The sequence below is a fragment of the Podarcis melisellensis genome, assembly GCF_964234715.1.
Source record: "Podarcis melisellensis genome assembly, chromosome: 14".
NCBI lineage: Eukaryota > Metazoa > Chordata > Lepidosauria > Squamata > Lacertidae > Podarcis > Podarcis melisellensis.
This window is the reverse complement of record NC_138546.1, coordinates 17753688-17759781: the sequence shown is the minus strand read 5'-3', so window position 1 is coordinate 17759781 and position 6094 is coordinate 17753688.

The following is a 6094-nucleotide window of genomic DNA, read 5'->3' as shown; positions in this document are numbered from 1 at the left end:
TGGTAATTTGGGGGCGCTGGGCGGACATTTGCACCCCGGCACCACATCTGCTGAAGTCAGCCCTGGCTCTAACCAACTGAGCTGTCCAGGTTTTGAGCCCCATTATGCCTCATTCTGTGCTCCTGACTATCTAGCTCAAGGGAGCACCTGCCCCCTACAGAACAGCATCTGCTTTGAATGAAGAAGGCCCCAGGTTCATTCCGTGGCATCTTCAGGAAGAGTAGGAGAAGATCCCAGTTTTAGAAGCCTGGAAAGGCGCCATGTGCACATCAAGTGACTAAACAAATACCGGTATCAGCAGCAAGACAGCAAAATTTTGATATACTCATCCAGACTCATTCTTAAAACACAGAAATGTGTGTGTCTTTACATAGGTTCTATATATAATTTGTTCCTACTACTCATTCAGGGAAACTACAGTTTAACTTTGTTTTTATGTATCTCAGACTCAATTCATAATTGGAACTGGCGGCGTGGATGGCTCTGCAAAAACGTGGCTATGAGCAGGCGGCTCCAGTGTGGCAGGCTGCATTTGGAAAGTGGCTCCTTTGGCAACGACCCTGACGTGTTCCCTGCTTTCTTTACACAGTTTATGCAGAGGAGTTCAACAGAGCAGGAGCTGTGTGGGGAATCGCTTCTCACAAAGGGCGAGAAGCATTGCGGATGCCAGTGAACTACTAGGACAAATTCAAGGTGTTAGTACTAGCATAGAAAGCCCGAAATGGGTTGCAATCGAAGTATCTAGAAGAGTGAACAAATTAAGTGAATTTGGATATGCAAAAGATATTTAAAATAAATTTAAGGAACCGCAGAAAGAGGGGGAAGGAAGTCAAGTTTTGAAATGCTAAAATGTCTGTAAAATTATTGAAATGTATAAATCTGAAATTCATAAATAAAATAAAAATAAGAGTGACAGGGCCTTTTTAGTGCCGGTTTGCCAGTGGTAGTAGTGGCTGCTGTTATTATTATATTTGTTTATATACGCTGCAGACTGGGAACCAATTTGGCTTACACAAATTAAAACACAGATTCCTGCATTACACGGGGTTGGAGTATATGACCCCTGGAATTTACTGACCCCTTGATCAGCTTATTAAGCTAACAAAGCTTGAGGCGTCCCCCAACCCAAATTCTTGGGCGTGCAATTGAAATAAAGCGAAGAAATATCAATATATAATCAACATTTGTTAATCATCCATCACTGTGATTAATGTGAATCATAAAATATAAAAAAGAAGGAAGTAAAACAAGTATTCCATCAATAATGATACTATGCATTTTGTTTTTTCTAATGAGCTGGAATTCAGAGGTTCCTCATTGGCAAGGGAAATGTATCAATATTGTCTGTCTCTTTGTCTGTCTGTTTATTACCTGCCTTTCACCATAAGGCCCCAGGGAGGGCTACAACATTTAAATAACATTTAAAACAATCTGAAGCTCATAAAAAAATTCCCACCAACCCCTATAAATTTCTTTTCCACCCCAGGCTCATTCCATCTGCCCTTTTGACCCCGTTGTCTTTATTCACCCCCTGCACAGATCCATCAACCCAGGGGCAGGCTTTGGTAATCTTTTGTAATATGGCGCCCTGCGCAAGGCCAAAATTTGGTGACCCCCAAATGGATCTTCTCAATTATTGATCTCCCCGATTTTGCACCCCCTCAGCTCAGCACTCTTTGCAAGGGAAGTGTCAGCACGGCCCTAAATTTGGCGCTGCATCAACCACTTTGGGAAAACCTAGGTATAAATAGACAGCTATGGGGGAAGAGGCGGAGGAGGGATGGAAGAAAAGGTCAGTGTAAAAAAACAAAAACCAAAGCAAGCATCATGTAAATGAAAAAATGCAACAATACATAAGTGCATTCTTAGGTCTGCTGTTTATAGAACAAGTTTCAACATTTATAATACCTGCATGAAAAGCTGGAGACTGCATCTTTTAAGTGCAACTTTCAGGGAAATGTAAGAATGAACCCCACCCAAGGACCTGAGAAGGATTTTTATTTCTTTTCCCCTTAATAAATTGGCAAGAACCCATCCCAACCCTATGAAAATCAATCACACCGTTCCCCCCCCCCCTCTTACCTTCTCCACAAATGCAGCAGGAATGGGAAATTTTAGGGAGCCATGGAAGGATGGAAGGAAAATCGGTGGAATAGAATTATGGATTGATGTAATGTTTTCCTTTTTTCCCTTCCTTTTCTTTCAGTTTGTTCCTTTTTATTCTTCAGTTCTGTATTTTGCTCTCTTATAAATTCATAAATACATATATTTTTAATGCCTCCGTTTCTTGCAGACTCCCCGGGGTTTTCTGTTAAGACAGGTGTCACATTTTGAGCCTTCCAGCAAAGGCCACTGCAACCTGCTTCAAGGTTACCTTGTCAGAACCAGAATGCTTCCTGGGTAACTTGAATGCACTTGTCTTGATGGCCTGAACTGAAAGAGAATGTGTCGTTTCCAGTAAGATCTTCTATCTATTAGGATTCCTTCCAAACATTTTGCAATTGGCATAAGGCAAAGATGAATTTTAGCCTCTTTTGAACGCCCTCGGTTCAAGGAAAGTAGAATTATAAAGAAGACTGAGCCATGCAGATAACTACGGATTTCCTTGTCTCTGTATTGCTGCTGCTGCTGTTTCAGTTGAGTTGCTTTCTTTCCGTCTCATTCTTTTTTAAATAAATTAAAAAATGCTACTCACCTCTTCCTGTGCTGTGGGTCTCGTTTGATCTTCCTTCCTGTTCATTTCAAAAGCTGCAAGACAACCCAGTGCAGAAGGGTGACCACTACAGGAAAAAAAGACCTAGCCCACACTTGCCAGGAACTAGAAAAGTTATGAGTGTCTGGCATTGTGCTACCAGGCACAGAGAAAACAATTTCCCATGCTTGCTCAACAGGGCATTTTGGTACCCAAAGGGGAAAATCCACACCGCCCCCACCCTATGATTAATTCACATGGCGCAGGGCTGGTCCAAGACATTTTGCTGCCTGGTGTCCTCCCTATCCCCAACTCAAGATGCAATATATCAACAGACCAAAATAAATACATAAATATCACAAACAACTCTCTCTGTACCTGCTACAGAAATACAGGGGTATGGTATTATCTGCATCAGGGGTAGCCAACATGGTGCCCTCTTGTTGTTGTTGAGACTACAGTTCCCATCACCTTCAACCAGAGGCCTGGCTAGCAGAGGCTGATGGGAGTTGTTGTCCAACATCATTTGAAGGGCATCAACATTGACAGGCAGCAGGTCTCCAGGTTTCAGACAGTGAGTCTTTCCCAGCCTTACCTGGGGATTCTGGGACCTCCGACATGCAAAGCAGATGCTACATAACTAACAATTTGCTGTCTTTTCCTGGCACCTAAGATCTGCTGCCCCACTCTGCCTAATGGTAGGGACTTGAGACACAGTACATTAAGGAGATCTCCTGCAGAATCCTCATCCATGTCTTTAATGATCGGTTTCATTATATTGGGGAAATGCATTCTATTAGGAGGGAATGTTTTGCAAAAAATGTGTATATTAGGCAAGATTGTATACAAAAATGTGTGTAATAGGATAAATGCACACTAAAGTATAGGTGCAGTTGCAAAGGACTTTGAAAAATATACTATCACAAACAGATTTTAAGACTGGAAAAAATGAGACAGACCTGCCCATTTCTAGTAATCACTGAACTTTAAAAACAACCTACTGTTGTTTTTAACAGCTGAGTGGAATTGAATTTTGCAAACTATGCCGAATTTTGCATTTGTAAAATTCAAGCAAACATAAAATTGCGGAGCACACACAGCCTGGCCTCCCCATCACATTGTCTGGACCAAGAATTCTAGATCATCATTTTTTCTAAGGCGTTGTCGCACTGCACAGGCTATGGCATGACACCAAACCAACCTGCAGACAGGATGTTGAGAACCACATATTTGTCGGGAGGTTGTTGTGGGAGGACTCTCTGTTCACCGCTTGCTACAAAAGGATCAATTGACAGAAAACAAATTAACATGTGTTTTTCACGAGACCCTCCAGAAGCAGCTGTTTCCTCCCCTGAAGATGAACGAATTATAGATGGAGCATCAATCAATATGAAGTACTTGGGGGGGGGGGAGCCCCAACTGACCCAGATAGAGCTGAAACTTTTGCAAATATTTCAAAACCTGGCAGCATTCCAAACTTGTACCTGCAAATTCTGAATGCTAAATTTAAAAGCTGACTTCGCACTTTGAATGTGAAATAATTTGTCTTAATGTTTGAAATGAAAACAGTGCTGCCATTTCTTGACTGTTTCCAATCTAATTTGTTTCCAATTCCAATTTTCCAATAAAATGCCGTTATAGTCTAAATTATAAATAACCGGGAAAACAATGGAATCTATTTCTTGCATTGACACCCCACCTTTTTCTCAAAGGAGCTTATGATTCCTCCCTCTTCATTTAATCCCCCCAGCAGCCCTGTGAAGTAGGCTAGGTGGAGAGGCAGTGACTGTTCCAAGGCCTTCCAGTGAGCATCATGGCTGAGTGAGGATTTGAGAAAACAATAATCTGTCATTCTTGATCCACAAATTGCCGAGTCAGTAACTCCTTTAAATTAAGAAGATTCTGCACTTGTTAATGGAACAGAATCAGCTTACATAAATGCAGCTATTTTTGCTTCTCTGGTTAATAGACCTTGACACACATATAAGCTCAATGCGGCAGATCATAATTAAAAATAAGATGTGCAAGAAAGGGGATTCATTATTTCCTAGTATGAATGTACTGCTTAAGAGCCTCTTACCTGAAGAGGTTTTGTACCTAACTTGAATGTCTTTTACTCAAGTAAAATAATTGGGAACCATTTTCAGCCATAATAAAGACACAGGTAGAATTGAGAGTTGATCTACAGATGACAAAATATCAAGTACCACTTGAAAGTTACTTAATGGGCAAAAATTGAGGCTTCTGTAGCAGCTTAGAGAAGTCCAATTTCAATACATTTTGAGACTAGGTGATTACAGATTACTTTCATTCTTGTTGTCCTCATTCTCTTTTCTCCAATCCACTGTCAACATTTAGGGTTTAAATTCATTGGGCAGTGAGTGGTCTTTCTGCGTGCGTCACTGTGTTTTCACGCCTGTATGCTTATGTTACTCTCTACTTTATAAAATTACACCTAAAAGCATCAAAACTCTTTCTACACTGTCAAGGTGGCGTTTTTCCTCTCGTATTTGTTTCTCACAATTACCAAATGTTGCCTACCACTGTTGCGTTTTTTGTTGAGTCACAGACCCCATCTGCATTCTGCATTTATAGCAGTATGATACCACTTTAAACAGTGATGCCATTCACAGAACAAAACCTCTAATTTTTCAGGCTGCGTGTACGCAGAATATATCTAAAGCTCACCCCACAAAGAATCCTAGGAACTCTAGTTTACCCCTCAAAAAGCTACAATTCCCAGCATCTTTAACGAACTACAGTTCACATGATTCTTTAAATGTATTGTGTGTTTGCAGCCTTATTTACAGCCAACCTATTTTGAATGTAGCAAGGTGGGAGTGGTTTTGGTTTTCAAATACGTTTTGCGTATACATCTGTGCATCCTTAGGCAGACTCGTCATTTTGATTACCTTTTTAAAAGCATGTGTGAGAGAGGCACTCTTCACATACTCAGAGGCATTCTAGAATTGTAGAGTTCGAAGGGATCCCAAGAGTCATCTTGTCCAATCCCCTGCAATGCAGGAATCTCAACTCAAAACATCCATGACAGATGGTCACCCAACATCTGCTTAAGAACCTCCAGGGAAAAAGAGTCCACAACCTTGTGAGTCCTGAGGGAGTCCGTTCCACTGTCCAACAGCTCTTACAGTCAGAAAGTTCTTCCTGATGTTGAATCAGAATCTCCTTTCTTGAAGGCATTGGTTTTGGTCCTACCCTCCGGAGCAGGAGAAAACAAGCATGCTCCCTCCCTTCAGATATTTGAAGATGGCTATCATATCTCCTCTCCATCTCCTCTTATCCTGGCTAAACATACTCAGCTCCCTCAACCATTCCTCATAAGGAATTCCTTTGTTAATTCCTTTATTATCTTCGCTGCCCTCCTCTGCACACGTTCCAGCT